The 18,001-nt window shown below is 39.7% G+C and overlaps 1 non-coding gene across 1 annotated transcript; it reads right to left on the minus strand.

Annotated features, from left to right (window-relative positions):
* Positions 1 to 10,526: 10,526 nt before the first annotated feature.
* LOC130960073 (small nucleolar RNA R71) lies at positions 10,527 to 10,630 on the minus strand. The gene has a single exon (XR_009078986.1). It is a non-coding gene; the product is annotated as a small nucleolar RNA R71 (small nucleolar RNA).
* Between the last annotated feature and the right edge of the window lie 7,371 nt (positions 10,631 to 18,001).

The raw sequence follows: 18,001 nt of genomic DNA on the forward strand, positions 1-18,001 counted from the left end.
TGTGTCTAGAGGATGGTTGGAGTTCATTCAACGCTCCATCATTTCCACTAGCAACCGATCTGAAGTTACTGTGGATCGGGCCATCATGATTCATAGCGTCATGATTGGAGAGGAAGTAGAAGTTCATGAAGTCATCTCCAATAAAATCTACAAAATAGCCGATAAGTCCTCCAACACGGCAAGGTTAGCTTTTCCTCATCTTATTTGCCATCTATGTTACTCAGCTGGAGTTATCATAGAAGGAGACATCCTCATTGAAGAGGATAAACCCATCACCAAGAAGAGGATGGAGCAAGCAAGAGAGACCCTCCACGGATCTCAAGAGATGCATGAGGAAGCTCATCATCAAGAAATCCCTGAGATGTCTCAAGGGATGCACTTTCCTCCCAAAAACTATTGGGAACAACTCAACACTTCCTTAGAAGATTTGAGCTACAATGTGGAACAATTAAGGGTGGAACATCATGAGCACTCCGTCATTCTTCATGAAATAAGAGAAGATCAAAGGGCAATGAGGGAGGAGCAACAAAGGCAAGGAAGGGACATAGAAGAGCTTAAGGACATTGTTGGTCCTTCAAGAAGAAGACGCCACTAAGGTGGATTCATTCCTTGTTCTTATTTCTTTCTGCTTTTCGGTTTTTATGTTGTGTTCATTTATGTTTTGTGTCTCTACTTCATGATCATTAGTGTTTAGTAACTATGCCTTAAAGTTATGAATAATTCCATTAATCCTTCACCTTTCTTAGATGAAATGTTCTTAATTCAAAAGAACAAGGAGTACATGAATTTTGAATTTATCCTTGAATTTAGTTTAATTATATTGATGTGGTGACAGTACTTTTTGTTTTCTGAATGAATGCTTAAACAGTGCATATTTTCGATCTTGTTGTTTATGAATGTTAAAATTGTTGGCTCTTGAAAGAATGATGAACAAAGAGAAATATTATTGACAATCTGAAAAATCATGAAATTGATTCTTGAAGTAAGAAAAAGCAGTGAAAAAGCAAAAGCTTGTGAAAAAAAATGGCAGAAAAAATAGAAAGAAAAAGAAAAAGCAAGCAGAAAAAGCCAATAGCCCTTAAAACCAAAAGGCAAGGGTAAAAAGGATCCAAGGCTTTGAGCATCAATGGATAGGAGGGCCCAAGGAAATAAAATCCAAGCCTAAGCGGCTAAATCAAGCTGTCCCTAACCATGTGCTTGTGTCATAAAGGTTCAAGTGAAAAGCTTGAGACTGAGTGGTTAAAGTCGTGATCCAAAGCAAAAAGAGTGTGCTTAAGAGCTCTGGACACCTCTAACTGGGGACTCTAGCAAAGCTGAGTCACAATATGAAAAGGTTCACCCAGTCATGTGTCTGTGGCATTTATGTATCTGGTGGTAATACTGGAAAACAAAATGCTTAGGGCCACGGCCAAGACTCATAAGTAGCTGTGTTCAAGAATCAACATACTTAACTAGGAAAGTCAATAACACTATCCGAAATTCTAAGTTCCTAGAGAAGCCAATCATTCTGAACTTCAAAGGAAAAAGTGAGATGCCAAAACTGTTCAGAAGCAAAAAAGCTACAAGTCCCGCTCATCTAAATAGAATTATATTCATTGATATTTTGAAATTTATAGTATATTCTCTTCTTTTATCCTATTTGATTTTCAGTTTCTTGGGGACAAGCAATAATTTAAGTTTGGTGTTGTGATGAGCGGATAATTTATACGCTTTTTGGCATTGTTTTTAGGTAGTTTTTAGTAAGTTCAAGCTACTTTTAGGGATGTTTTCATTAGTTTTTATGTTAAATTCACATTTCTGGACTTTACTATGAGTTTGTGTGTTTTTCTGTGATTTCAGGTAATTTCTGGCTGAAATCGAGGGACTTGAGCAAACTCTGATAGGAGGCTGACAAAGGACTGCTGATACTGTTGGAATCTGACCTCCCTTCACTCGAAATGGATTTTTTGGAGCTACAGAACTCCAAATGGCGCGCTCTCAACGGATTTGGAAAGTAGACATCCAGAGCTTTCCATCAATATATAATAGTTCATACTTTATTGGGGAATTGATGACGTAAATTGGCGCTCAACGCCAATTCCATGTTGCTGTCTGGAGTAAAATGCCAGAAACACGTCACGACCCGGAGTTGAACGCCCAAAACACGTTACAACTTGGCGTTCAACTCCAAAAGAAGCCTCAACTCGTGGATAGATCAAGCTCAGCCCAAACATACACCAAGTGGTCCCCGGAAGTGGATTTATGCATCAATTACTTATTCCTGTAAACCCTAGTAGCTAGTTTATTATAAATAGGACTTTTTACTAGTGTATTAGACATCTCTGGACGCCTAGTCCTTAGACCTTCATGGGGGCTGGCCATTCGGCCATGCCTGAACCTTTCACTTATGTATTTTCAACGGTGGAGTTTCTACACACCATAGATTAAGGGTGTGGAGCTCCGCTGCACCTCAAGTTTCAATGCAATTACTATTATTTTCTATTCAATTCTCTTTATTCCTATTCTAAGATATTCGTTGCACTTCAACTTGATGAATGTGATGATCCGTGACACTCATCATCATTCTCACCTATGAACGCGCGTGACTGACAACCACTTCCGTTCTACCTTAGACCGGGCGCATATCTCTTGGATTCCTTAAACAGAATCTTCGTGGTATAAGCTAGAATTGATGGCGGCATTCATGGGAATCCGGAAAGTCTAACCTTGTCTGTGGTATTCCGAGTAGGATTCCGGGATTGAATGACTGTGATGAGCTTCAAACTCCTGAAGGCTGGGCGTTAGTGATAGACGCAAAAGAATCAAGGGATTCTATTCCAACCTGATTGAGAACCGACAGATGATTAGCCGTGCTGTGACAGAGCATTTGGACCATTTTCACTGAGAGGATGGGATGTAGCCATTGACAACAGTGATGCCCTACATACAGCTTGCCATGGAAAGGAGTAAGAAAGATTGGATGAAAGCAGTAGGAAAGCAGAGATTCAAAAGGAGCACAGCATCTCCATACACCTATCTGAAATTCCCACCATGGAAATACATGAGTAACTTTATCTTTATTTCCTGCTTATTATTTATTATTTTCGAAAACCCAATAATCAATTACTATCCGCCTGACTGAGATTTACAAGATGACCATAGCTTGCTTCATACCAACAATCTCTGTGGGATCGACCCTTACTCACGTAAGGTATTACTTGGATGACCCAGTACACTTGCTGGTTAGTTGAACAGAGTTGTGTCCACACATAGCAAAGAGCCATAATAATGATTCCATACAATAACAAAGAGTACTACATTGATGTGATCACAATTTCGTCCACCACCTACTTTGCATAGATCACTTAGAACGTCCACACACCTTGGGTCATATTTGACCCTCTCCTCATAGCTAGGTTGCTTAAACCATTTTGGTTTGGTTTTTAGCACTCTATTGATGGTGTTTGGGCTAAAGGGGACTACTACCCCTCGTACATAACTCAAGTATGGTTCTTCCTCATCATCTTTCTTTATGACATTGGCATAAAACTCATGGATGAGAAGCATACTTACAACTTGGTGTTGGTCACAAAGAAGCTCCCATCCCCTTTTTCTAATCACTTTGTGTATGTCCGGGTATTCTTCATCTTTTAGCTTGAAAGGCACCTCCGGAATAATATCTCTACTTATCATCCAATTAAAGATGTGTTCATGGTTTTCAGATTTGAACCTTCTTTCATTAAACGTGGGTTGCTCTTGCATGGGTTGCTTATCTTTCTTCTTCCTAGCTCGTGTTGATGAGGCCATTGAATTGTGATGGCCGAATCTTCCCAACACCAAACTTGAGGCAATGCTTGTCCTCAAGCATACAGGAAGTGTAGATGAGTGAGGCTTAGATTGGTAAGCTTATAAGGTAAGAAATGAAGGCTTGAAAGTGATTGAAAGGGAGTTGTGGAGTGGAGATGGTACGGGTGGTCTAAAGGTCAAAGTTTGTGAAGCAAGTATGAATCACAAGAGGAGTATTTTCAGATGAGTTGGTGAAGTATGGTGGTGGTCTATATATAGAAGTGAGAATGAAGTGAGGTGTTGGTGGGGGGGGGGGGGGGTTCAACGTCACTTGTGGAAGCATTGTTTTAATGGTTTGGTTGTGTCATGGGAAGTATGAACCTTCTAGCTAATGCATGTTGAGTTATTCTTCCCAAAGCACAAACTCCAAGGCACATGTGACTTCCTTTTTCTTCTATGTGCATCCGTGAACTCCTCTCCCAAGATTCTCCATCACTTCTTTCTTTCACTTCCCTGCAACAAAATTCAAAACTTTGAGATTCTTGAAATGTCTTGACTTGTGCTTTCTAACTTTTAATGAAATCTTAATGCAACATTAATTAAAATGACAAGGATTAAATCTAAGGGTTGCTTTCATATGCCCAAAAATAACTACATTTTTTCTAGCATTTTGTGCATGTGTGGACACCAAACTTAGTTTGTGACTAAGTGTTGCAACGAAAATTTTGTATTTGCTTCAAGGTTGGCCACACCAAGCTAGGTGCCCTGCATACACTACACGCTAATTTTCCTTTTATTTTCTTAGATGTATATGATGCAACCTATTATTGATTACTTAAAACATAAAAGTAAAAGACTCCTGTGCATGGGTTGCCTCCCATGAAGCGCTTGTTTATTGTCCTTAGCTTGACAATGCGGCTTCCTTGCTCATGCTAGCCATAGTACAGTCTCTTCTTTGCTCCAAGGTCCACCAAGATAAAGTTTCACCCTATGCCCATTGACTGTGAAGGTCTCTTTGAATTCTCATCAAGTAATTCCACATAGCCATGAGGGGATACTTTGGTGATGGTGTATGGACCATTCCATCTAGACCTCAGCTTCCCAGGGAAAATCTTCAGTCTTGAGTTGAATAGCAATACCTTTTGGCCTGGTTCAAATGTTCTTGGAGAGATTCTCTTATCATGCCACCTTTTTGCTCTTTCTTTGTATATTCTGGCATTCTCATATGCCTCCAGTCTGAATTCTTCCAATTCATTGAGTTGTAGTTGATGACAGGTCATCATATACCCATTTTTCAAGCTAATTTCACTTGTTTTATTAGTCTTTATGCACTTTCTTGCATCCTAAGTAAGTTATTTGGAGTGAAAATGCATAACTTCTTTAAATCAAACAACCACCATGAAATTAATGTTAACTCATGAGGTTTAAGCTGAATTTAATTGATTTTTAATTGATTTATAAGCCTTGTGAATTTAGTGATACTTTGAGTGGTTGTTTTGGTTTATTGTAGGTGAAGAAAGAAAGAAAAAAAGGAAAGCGTGGCTTAAGAAAGCGTGGCCCAAGAGAGAAAAATTGTGGCGCATGGAAGGGAGGAAGCAAGCATTGCCATCCACAAGGGTACACTGCCCTCAAGGAGGGCAACATAATGAAACAAGCTTGAGAAGCAACACTGCCCTGCCCTCCTCAAGGGCAATATCGGGCTCATCAAAGGAATAAATTCAAGGAAAAAGCTTACCAATGTTTGCCACAAGGATCGAACACGGCACCATGAGGAAGCAAGGAACTAGGCCTTAATTTGGTGCCAAGAAAACCAAGGAAAAGAAGTAGCGTGTGCATCCACCAAGTTTCGAACTTGGAACTTCACTTTTGAAAACACTGCCCTGCCCTCCGCGAGGGCAGGGCAACATTTTGTGGTGCACAGCCAGCGCACCAGATTGGCACGCACCAAGGACTCTCGGCAGCATCATTCTGGCGCACAGGCATCACTCGGCAGCACCAGCAGCACGCACGGGCACCATTCTGGCGCGCCAAAAAGTTCTGCCCTGCCCTCCGCAAGGGCAGGGCAGCGTTCTACACGCACCAACGCATCACACGCACGCACCAATGGGCCAGATGCATCATTTTCTGCCCTGCCCTCCACAATGGTAGGGAAGCCTCCTGGAAGCAAATTGTTTTGGGCTAAAAATTGAATTAAAAATCCAATTTAATTCATTTCTTCACCAAATCAAAAGCCCATCCAAATCTCAAGATCCAAGAATAGAAAGTGTATAAATAGGAGCTAGTTTGATGTAATTAGGACCTTTCACTTTACTTTTGAATTTGGAACCTTTTGAATTTTGGAGATTTCATTGAGAGCTAGGAACTGAGATTTCAAAGAATTGGGGAGGAGAATTGATCTCTCTTCTTCCTGGTTCTTGCTTGAGCATTTTTTATTTTTCTTGTTTGAGTCTTGGGTGTTAAGAATTGAGGAAATTCTATCTCAATCTCCACTCAAAAGCTCTTTAATTTCTCTTCTGCATAATTGAGTTCAATTACATTCCCTTTACTGCTTCTTCTTCAATTTCTTGTTAATTGCTTTGGGAATTTGGATCTGGGAAGGCAATTGAGATCTAGACTTTGCTATCTAGTCTCTGGCATCCTGAGATCACATTTTCCTTTTGGTTCTTCTGTGAACCTCTGCTACAATCCCTTTCCATTCTCTGTATGAATTTTAAGTATTTCTAATTCATCTTCTGCTTTATTACTTACTGCACTTTAATTTCCATTGTTTAAATTCTGAAATCCCAATCCTCAAATCCCTTTTTCATTCAAGCAATTTATATTTCTTGCACTTTAAGTTACTGCAATTTACATTTCTTGCACTTTAAGTTTCAGTCATTTAATTTCTTGTTCTTTAAGATTCAGTCCTTTTACTTTCAGTTCCTTTTAATTTCTGCAATTCTTCCCTTCCCCCTTTACATTTCCTGTTGTTTAATTGCTGTTGGATACAAAACACTCAACCAATACTTGATTCGCTTGACTAAATCAACCACTAAACTAAAATTGCTCAATCCTTCAATCCCTGTGGGATCGACCTCACTCATGTGAGTTATTATTACTTGATGCGACCCGGTACACTTGCCGGTGAGTTTTGTGTCGGATCGTTTTCCGCACATCAAGTTTTGGCGCCGTTGCTGGGGATTGAAATAGATTGACAATGATTATGTAAGGTGGTGGTCTAGATTAAGCATTTTTTTCTTTTTAACTAAGCACATTAACTGTTTGACACATTGTGTCACCTAACCCTCTAACCACATTCTAGCATTAGAATGTCCATGTTTCATTTGGTTTGTTTGTGATTCTTGCAAGTCATGAAGGCTGAGGTGCGTGAAGAGGGAGTGAGCAACAATACCCAGCCTGCAAGAAGGTGTTGGCCTCTTACACTATCCCCAATGGAAGAAACTGCGGGAGTAGCATACTCACTCCCAATGTTCATGCAAATAATTTTGAGTTGAAGCCTCAACTTATCACTCTGGTGCAGAACAATTGCTCCTATGGAGGAAGTCCACTTGAAGATCCAAACCAACACTTATCCATCTTCCTCAGGATTTGTGAAACTATTGATGCCAAGGCATCTTAGGCTAGTTTCACTAGCATTTTTCTGTTAGTTTTAGTTGTTTTATGCATTTTCTTGAGCTTAAAGTAACCAAGAATGGTTAAATGAACAACAAAGTAATGAATCATCCAAACAAGTGTAATTTTGATGCAAATTCCATGAGTTTTTAGTTATATTACTTGAATGCTATGAATGGAAGACTTCTCATGAAATTTTGCAAGACTTTGATGCAATTGTGTGGATGATTTCAGGGAAGAAGAGGCTAGGCAAGGAAGCAACAAAATCAGTAAAGGAAGCTTGAAGATCACATGTGGAGAATCTGAAAGTGGCGTTTAACCTCCAGTTTAACCTTAAACTGGAAGTTAAACGCCAGAATAGGAAATGCATCAAAGCTGAAAGTGGCGTTTAACCTTCAGTTTAAGGTTAAACTGAAGGTTAAACGCCAGAATCATGAAAGCTGAGAAAAGAGGAAACTGGCGTTTAACCTCCAGTTTAACCTTAAACTGAAGGTTAAACGCCAGAATGAGAATGGCACCAAGGGAGCATTTCCACGTTTAACCTTAAACTGGAGGTTAAACGTGTTCGAACCACATTATGCACCAGGAAGCCATTTCCACGTTTAAGCTCCAGTTTGACCTCAAACTGGAGCTTAAACGTGTTCGACATTCACACTCCTAGGCTACCTTCTTCATTCCTACGTTTAAGCTCCAGTTTAAGGTTAAACTGGAGCTTAAACGTGTTCGGCGTTTTTGCTCCTCCAGGGTTGCCTTCTCATTTCCACGTTTAAGCTCCAATTTGACCTCAAACTGGAGCTTAAACGTGTTCGACCAGAATTGCCTCCAGGGGTTGCAATCTTCATTTCCACGTTTAAGCTTCAGTTTAACCTTAAACTGAAGCTTAAACGTGTTCGATTAATTACTGTTGCTTTCTTCCAATTCCACGTTTAAGTTTCAGTTTAACCTTAAACTGAAACTTAAACTTCAACTTAAACGCCACCTTTTGAAAGGGTTTCTGGGCCAAATATATTGAAGTTTAAGTTAGCATTTGAGTACAAATATTAACTTAAACGTATTATGGTATGAAACCCAATTGAATATCATGGTTTATGGGATTGGGCCGGAAGAATTGATGAGTCTGGAACTTCAATTTGTTGAGTCTTGTGTCATTACTTGTTTATCACTAAAATTGCTCAATGAATGTTACAGAATTGGATCACAGCCTCATCAGGATTATGGATCATAAACCCAAAGCAAAAGGAATTCAAGAAAAAGCCTCAAAGCCCAAGAAACTCAACAGAAGCTCAATTTAGAAAGTGTATAAATAGGATAGAATTGAAGTTAGTTGAAACTTTTTTGACACTTTGGAACTTTTGATCATTTTGCTATTTTTCATACTTTGTAATTGAATTCAGAGCTATGACTCACTAAACCCCTTTCATTGGGTTAGGGAGCTCTATTGTAATTCAATGAATCAATAATAGTTTTTATCTTCTTCTTCAATCTTTTCTCTTGAATTTTGTTAGAAAGCTTCTCGATCTAATTCCATTGGGTAGTTGTCTTGGGAAAGAAACTACCCATAATTGGAATCCTTCGGAACCTTGGGAAAGGAATGATGGATTCATGCTAGAGAAGCTTTCTCACAGTGAATTGAATTGGGGTTTGGATGGATATTGTGACATGTAATCCTACCAAATTGTGGTTCATGAAACTGTGTGGTATAATCAGTGATCGAGCATCATCTCTTCTTATGAACATTTAAACCAAGGGATTGGGAATTTGTTTGTTTTTAGAGAGAATTGGTGAGCCAAGGAATTGGGATCCAATCATATAAGATTGCCAAGCAAGATTTAATGAATGCATTGGTTGAGGAAGAGATAAAAATATTTTGATTCGGAGATCTCAATATCTCCTAACACCCAATGAACTCCCCATTTCTGATCTACACTTTCTATTTACCTTCTGCAATTTCAATTCATGCAATCACCCCCATCCCTTTTACTTTCAGCAATTTACCTTCTCGCACCTTAATTCTCGCAATTTAAGTTTATGCAATTTTAATTCCTTGCAATTTACGTTTCCTGCCACATTTACTTTATGCAATTCACATCCAAAAGTTGATTCCGCTCAACTAAACAAGCTTCTAATTTGAATTGCTCATTCAACCAATCCTTGTGGGATTCGACCTCACTCTATTGTGAGTTTTTACTTGACGATAACCGGTGCACTTGCCGGAAGGAATTTTGCCGTTCGTGCAACTTCCTAAAATCGTAGCATAACAAGTTTATGCGCATCAAGTTTATGGCACCGTTGCCGGGGATTGGTTTTCGATTGACAATTCTCAAATTGGAAGTTAACTAGATTGAGCATTTCTTTCTTCTTGTTTTGTTAATTTAGTTCAAGTTACTTGTTGAATTTTGAATTTCTGCACTCTGTTACTTGCTTTTTCTTTCTTATGCCTTTCAATTCAAGCAACTAACTCACTGACCCACTAACTATTTGAATTAATTCCTCAACTGCTCTAACCATACTCTTCCATTAACCAAGAGTATTCCACTTGTTTGTTGCTTGTGGTGTGTTCTTGTATGACAGGTAGGAGAGGAGAAATATCAACTCCTCCATATACCGAACCAGAGAGGACCCTTCATAGACTTAGAATGGAAGCAAGAGGGAAGAGAGTACTGAGAGAAGAAGAATCTGAAGGAGAATCTGAGGACAACTTTGAGGAAGCTCTAGATCTCAACATGGATAGAGAATTTCACAACCATGAGAGGGTTGATGGAAACAATGCCATTCCTGAGAGGAGGGTTCTTGGTTCATACATAAACCCAACCTCTGGGAATTGTGGAAGCAGCATTCAGAAACCACCCATTCAGGCCAATAATTTTGAACTCAAACCACAGTTAATATCACTGGTGGAGAACCATTGTTCATTTGGTGGGAGTGTTAATGAAGACCCAAACCAACATCTCACAAAATTCCTGAGAATTTGCGACACTGTGAAGTCCAATGGAGTCCAGGAAGATGCCTATAAACTGCTCTTGTTTCCATTTTCACTTAGGGACAAGGCAGCCAAGTGGCTGGAATCATTCCCAAGGGACAGCCTAACAACCTGGAATGAGGTGGAGAGCAAGTTTCTGGCACGTTTCTACCCCCCACAAAAGGTCAATAGGCTTCGATCTGAGGTTCAGACTTTTAGACAACAAGATGGTGAGACGCTCTACGAGGCATGGGAGAGGTTCAAAGAATTGACAAGGAAATGTCCACCAAACATGTTCCCTGACTGGGTGCAATTGCATATTTTCTATGATGGACTTTCTTATGAATCAAGGAAGGCTGTAGACCATTCATCAGGAGGTTCATTGAACAGAAAAAAGACTATGGAAGAAGCCATTGAAGTGATTGAGACAGTGGCTGAGAATGAGTACTACTATGCTTCAGAGAGACACAACACTAAGGGAGTCATGGAGCTGAACCATGTTGATACAATTCTAGCCCAAAACAAGGTGTTTGCCAAGCAACTAGCAGAGCTCACCAGGAAATTAGACACAAAGCAAGTGGCTGCAATACACACACAAGATCAAGAGGAAGTAAGCATTGAAGGAGGTGATTGGGAAGAGGCCAACTATGTGGGAAACCAACAAAAGCAATCATATGATCCACACTCCAACACTTACAACCCAGGTTGGAAAAACCACCCAAACTTTGGGTGGGGTGATGAGCGGATATTTTATACGCTTTTTGGGGGTAATTTCTTGTAGATTTTAGCATGTTTTAATTAGTTTTTAGTTAAATATTATTAGTTTTTAAGCAAAAATCATATTTCTGGACTTTACTATGAGTGTGTGTATTTTTCTGTGATTTCAGGTATTTTCTGACTGAAATTGAGGAAGCTGAGCAAAAATCTGACTTAGGCTGAAAAAGGACTGCTGATGCTGTTGGATCCTGACCTCCCTGCACTCGAAATGGATTTTTTGGAGCTACAGGAGTCCAATTGATGCGCTCTCAACGGCGTTGGAAAGTAGACATCCAGGGCTTTCCAGCAATATATAATAGTCCATACTTTGCGCGAAGATTGACGACGTAACTTGGCGTTGAACGCCAAGTACACGCTGCTGTCTGGAGTTAAACGCCAGAAAAACGTCATGATCCGGAGTTGAACGCCCAAAACACGTCATAACCTGGAGTTTAACGCCAAGAAAGGCCTCTACTCGTGGATAGCTTTATTCTCAGCCCCAGCACACACCAAGTGGGCCCCAGAAGTGGATTTCTGCACCAATTATCTTAGTTTACTCATTTTCTGTAAACCTAGGCTACTAGTTTACTATTTAAACAACTTTTATAGACTTATCTTGTACCTCATGACATTTTCAGATCTGAATTACATACTTTTGACGGCATGAGTCTCTAAACTCCATTGTTGGGGGTGAGGAGCTCTGCAGCGTCTCGATGATTTAATACAATTCCTTTGTTTTCCATTCAAACACGCTTGTTCTTATCTAAGATGTTTATTCGCGCTTAATTGTGAAGAAGGTGATGATCCGTGACACTCATCACCTTCCTCAACCCATGAACGTGTGCCTGACAACCACCTCCGTTCTACATCAGATTGAATGAATGTCTCTTAGCTTCTCTAATCAGAATCTTCGTGGTATAAGCTGGATTGATGGCGGCATTCATGAGAATCCGGAAAGTCTAAACCTTGTCTGTGGTATTCCGAGTAGGATTCCGGGATTGAATGACTGTGACGTGCTTCAAACTCCTGAGGGCTGGGCGTTAGTGACAGACGCAAAAGAATCAATGGATTCTATTCCAACCTGATTGAGAACTGACAGATGATTAGCCGTGCTGTGACAGAGCATAGGAACGTTTTCACTGAGAGGATGGGAAGTAGCCACTGACAACGGTGACACCCTACATAGAGCTTGCCATGGAAGGAACTTGCATGTGAGAAGAGGATTTCAAGGAAGAGTTGAAGTCAAAGGACAAAGCATCTCCAAAACTCCAACATATTCTCCATTACTGCACAACAAGTAACGTATTCCCCAGTCCTTTATAAACAAGTAACTCTATTGTTCAAGTAATCCAAACAATTTTGTTGACATCCTGACTAAGACAAATAAAATAAACATTGATTGCTTCAAGCCAATAATCTCCGTGGGATCGACCCTTACTCACGTAAGGTATTACTTGGATGACCCAGTGCACTTGCTGGTTAGTTGTGCGAATCACAAATTCGTGCACCAAGTTTTTGGCGCCGTTGTCGGGGATTATTGAGTTTGGACAATTGAAGGCTTATTTTATTTCTTAGATTAGGAATAAGTTATTTTTAATTTTATTCTTATTTTTAATTATTATAGAGTCATTAAATCAATATTGATAGGATAGTTTCTTTTCAAAAATTTCTTTTCAAAATTTATTAATTTTCTTTTAAATAATTGCTAATTTTCGTGAGTTTAGTGTCTTGTTCTAAGTTTGGTGTCAATTGCATATCTTATATTTTTCTTTAAAATTTTCGACTTGTGTTCTTTGTTCTTCATTGATCTTCAAGTTGTTCTTGTTTATTTTTCTTGTTTGATCTTGAGTTTTTCTTGTTTTGTGTCTTTTCTTGTTTTTCTTGTGCTTTTTCAAAACCTTATCTTTTTAAAAAAAAAAAAAACTTATACTTTTATCCACAAAAATAATTTTTCTTGATTTAATCTTGTGCCAAACTTTAAGTTTGGTGTTTTCTTGTTAAGTTCTCTTTAAATTTCGAAAATTTATTAAAGTTTTCTAAAAATTTTAAGTTTGGTGTTCTTTCTTGTGTTCTTGGTGTTCTTGTGAATCTTCAAAGTGTTCTTGAGTTTTTTTTGTGTCTTGATCTTAAAATTTTTAAGTTTGGTGTTCCTTGGTGTTTTCCCTCCAAAAATTTTCGAAAATAAGGAGCATTGGATCTAAAAATTTTAAGTCTTGTGTCTTTTGTGTGTTTTTCTCTTTCATCATAAAATTCAAAATTCAAAAAATTTTATTTTCCAACTATTTTTAAAACTACTTTTTCGAAATTTTTTAATATAAACTTCAATTTTCAATTTCAAATTTTTCGAAAAAATTTTCACAAAATATTTTCAAAATATTTTTTTTTATATATATTCCATTTTTTTATTCCACTATTATAAAATAAATAATTCTCAACATATAAATTCTCAGCTTGTATTCCATTATGGAAGTAAGTATGAATGAACAGTCCAAGAGGACTCTGGGGTTATATGCCAACCCCACTACTGCTTCATATGGGAGTAGTATCTGTATACCCTCCATTGGAGTTAGTAGCTTTGAGCTGAATCCTCAGCTCATTATCATGGTGCAGCAAAACTGCCAGTATTCTGGTCTTCCACATGAAGAACCTACAGAGTTTCTGGCACAATTTCTGCAAATTGCTGATACAGTACATGATAAGGAAGTAGATTAGGATGTCTAAAGATTATTACTGTTTCCATTTGCTGTAAAAGATCAAGCTAAGAGGTGGTTAAATAACCAGCCTAAGAGCAGCATAAAAACATGGAAACAGTTGTCAGAAAAATTCCTGAATCACTATTTCCCTCCCAAACGGATGACACAGCTAAGGCTAAACATCCAAGGCTTCAAACAAGGAGATAATGAATCCCTTTATGATGCCTGGGAGAGATACAGAGAGATGCTAAGAAAATGCCCCTCTGAAATGTTTTCAGAATGGGTGCAATTAGACATCTTCTACTATGGGCTTACAGAAAAAGCTCAGATTTCTCTAGACCACTCAGCTGGTGGATCTATACACATGAGAAAAACAATTGAAGAAGCTCAAGAGCTTATTGATACAGTTGCCAGAAATCAGCATCTGTACCTAAGCAGTGAATCCTCTATGAAAGAAGAAGCTAAAACAGTAACTGCAGAACTCAGTCCAGTGGATCAGGCTAATGAATTCAATCAGCAATTAGATTTTCTAACTCAGCAACTAGCCGAATTCAAGGAAATATTACAGGAAACAAGAATGGCTAACAGGAACATGGAAGTGCAATTAAAGCAGACAGAAAAGCAACTGTCAAAACAAATAACAGAAGAATGCCAAGCAGTTCAATTAAGAAGTGGGAAAACATTAAATACCTCACTTCAAAGCAGCAAGAAGACAGGAAATGAACAAATAGCTACTCAAAATCCCTCTGAGGACAGGCAGAGCCCAGAAAGGGATAAAGCTGGCGCTGAACGCCCAAACCATGCTCATTCCTGGCGTTCAACGCCAGAAACAAGCATGGATCTGGCGTTGAACGCCCAAAAGGAACATGGTTCTGGCGTTCAAACGCCAATAACAAGCAAGGAGGTGGCGTTTAACGCCACCCCAGCTTCCACCCCTGGTATTCAAACGCCAGTGGGTGATCAGTCACATACAAGTGCTGATAACAATCCTTCTAAAAAGGCTTCCCAACCCACTTTTGTAGGTAATAAACCTGCAGCAACTAAGGTTGAGGAATACAAAGCCAAAATGCCTTATCCTCAAAAACTCCGCCAAGCGGAACAGGATAAGCAATTTGCTCGCTTTGCAGACTATCTCAGGACTCTTGAAATAAAGATTCCGTTTGCAGAAGCACTTGAGCAAATACCCTCTTATGCTAAGTTCATGAAAGAAATCTTAAGTCATAAGAAGGATTGGAGGGAAACTGAAAAAGTCTACCTCACTGAAGAATGCAGTGCAGCCATTCTGAGAAGCTTACCTGAGAAGCTTAAAGATCCTGGGAGCTTTATGATACCATGCACATTAGAGGGTAATTGTACCAAGCAAGCTTTATGTGATCTTGGGGCAAGTATCAACCTAATACCTGCATCTACCATCAGAAAGCTTGGTTTAACTGAAGAAATTAAACCAACCAGGATATGTCTTCAACTTGCTGATGGTTCCATTAAGTACCCATCAGGCGTGATTGAAGACATGATTGTCAAGGTTGGGCCATTCGCCTTTCCTACTGACTTTGTGGTGCTGGAAATGAAGGAGCACAAGAGTGCAACTCTCATTCTGGGAAGACCTTTCCTAGCAACTGGCCGAACCCTCATTGATGTCCAAAAAGGGGAAGTAACCTTGAGAGTCAATGAGGAGGAGTTCAAGTTGAATGTTGTCAAAGCAATGCAACATCCAGACACCCCAAATGACTGCATGAGTGTTGATATTATTGATTCTCTGGTAAGAGAGGTCAATATGGCTGAGAGTTTGGAATCAGAGCTAGAGGACATCTTTAAAGATGTTCAGCCTGATTTGGAGGAGTCACAGAAGATAATAGAACCTCTAAAAATCCCTCAAGAAGAGGAGAAACCTCCAAAACCCGAACTCAAACCATTACCACCATCCCTAAAATATGCATTTCTGGGAGAAGGTGATACCTTTCCTGTAATTATAAGCTCTACCTTAGAGCCACAGGAAGAGGAGGCACTAATTCAAGTGCTAAGGACACACAAGACAGCTCTTGGGTGGTCCATCAGTGATCTTAAGGGCATTAGCCCAGCCAGATGCATGCATAAGATCCTATTGGAAGGTGACGCCAAGCCTGTGGTCCAACCACAGAGGCGGCTGAACCCAGCCATGAAGGAAGTGGTGCAGAAGGAGGTCACTAAATTACTAGAGGCTGGGATTATTTATCCTATTTCTGACAGCCCTGGGTGAGCCCTGTCCAAGTTGTCCCTAAGAAAGGTGGCATGACAGTGGTTCATAATGAAAAAAATGAACTGGTTCCTACAAGAACAGTTACAGGGTGGCGTATGTGCATTGATTACAGAAGGCTCAATACAGCCACCAGAAAGGATCATTTTCCTTTACCATTCATAGACCAGATGCTAGAAAGACTAGCAGGTCATGAATACTACTGCTTCCTGGATGGATATTCAGGTTATAATCAAATTGCAGTAGATCCCCAGGATCAGGAGAAAACGGCATTCACATGCCCATCTGGAGGATTTGCATACAGAAGGATGCCATTTGGCCTGTGCAATGCACCTGCAACCTTTCAGAGGTGCATGCTCTCCATTTTCTCTGATATGGTGGAAAAATTTCTGGAAGTCTTCATGGATGACTTTTCAGTATTTGGAGACTCATTCAGCTCCTGCCTTAACCATTTAGCACTTGTTCTGAAAAGATGCCAAGAGACTAACCTGGTTTTAAACTGGGAAAAATGTCACTTTATGGTGACTGAAGGAATTGTCCTTGGGCACAAAATTTCGAACAAGGGAATAGAGGTGGATCAAGCTAAAGTTGAAGTAATTGAAAAATTACCACCACCCACCAATGTTAAGGCAATCAGAAGCTTTCTGGGGCATGCAGGATTCTATAGGAGGTTTATAAAGGATTTTTCAAAAATCGCCAAACCTCTGAGCAACCTGCTAGCTGCTGACACGCCATTTATCTTTGATAAAGAGTGTCTGCAGGCATTTGAGACTCTGAAAGCTAAATTGGTTACAGCACCAATCATCTCTGCACCAGACTGGACATTACCATTTGAATTGATGTGTGATGCCAGTGACCATGCCATTGGTGCAGTGTTGGGACAAAGGCATGACAAGCTTCTGCACGTCATTTACTATGCTAGCCGTGTTCTAAATGATGCACAGAAGAATTACACAACCACAGAAAAAGAGCTACTTGCAGTGGTTTATGCCATTGACAAATTCAGATCCTATTTAGTAGGATCAAAAGTGATTGTGTACACTGATCATGCTGCTCTTAAATATCTACTCACAAAGCAGGATTCAAAACCCAGACTCATCAGATGGGTGTTGCTTCTGCAAGAGTTTGATATAGAAATAAGAGACAGAAAAGGGACAGAAAATCAAGTAGCATATCACCTGTCCCGAATAGAACCAGTAGAAGGGGCGTTCCCCCCTCTCACTGAGATCTCTGAAACCTTTCCGGATGAGCAACTGTTTGCCATCCAGGAAGTGCCATGGTTTGCAGACATTGCAAACTACAAGGCAGTGAGATTCATACCCAAAGAGTACAGTAGGGTGCAATCAAAGAAGTTAATCACAGATGCAAAGTACTATCTTTGGGATGAACCATATCTCTTCAAGAGATGTGCAGACGGAGTAATCCGTAGATGTGTGCCTAAAGAGGAAGCACAGAAGATCCTTTGGCATTGCCATGGATCACAGTATGGAGGACATTTTGGAAGTGAGCGAACAGCCACAAGAGTCCTCCAAAGTGGCTTCTACTGGCCTACTCTCTATAAAGATTCCCGAGCATTTGTGCTTAATTGTGACAGTTGCCAAAGATCAGGCAACCTACCTCACAGTTACGCCATGCCTCAACAAAGAATCCTGGAGATTGAGTTGTTTGATGTATGGGGTATTGACTTCATGGGACCTTTCCCACCATCATACTCAAACACTTATATTCTGGTGGCAGTGGATTATGTATCCAAATGGGTGGAGGCTATTGCAACACCCACTAATGACACTAAAACAGTGTTAAAATTCCTCCAGAAACATATCTTCAGCAGATTTGGTATCCCTAGAGTGTTAATCAGTGATGGGGGCACTCATTTCTGCAATAAACAGCTTTATGCTGCTCTGGTTCGTTATGGAGTTAGCCACAGGGTAGCTACTCCATATCATCCACAATCTAATGGGCAAGCTGAAGTCTCAAATAGAG

The sequence above is a fragment of the Arachis stenosperma genome, unplaced genomic scaffold, assembly GCF_014773155.1.
Source record: "Arachis stenosperma cultivar V10309 unplaced genomic scaffold, arast.V10309.gnm1.PFL2 arast.V10309.gnm1.Scaffold_100070, whole genome shotgun sequence".
In the NCBI taxonomy this organism is placed as follows: domain Eukaryota; kingdom Viridiplantae; phylum Streptophyta; class Magnoliopsida; order Fabales; family Fabaceae; genus Arachis; species Arachis stenosperma.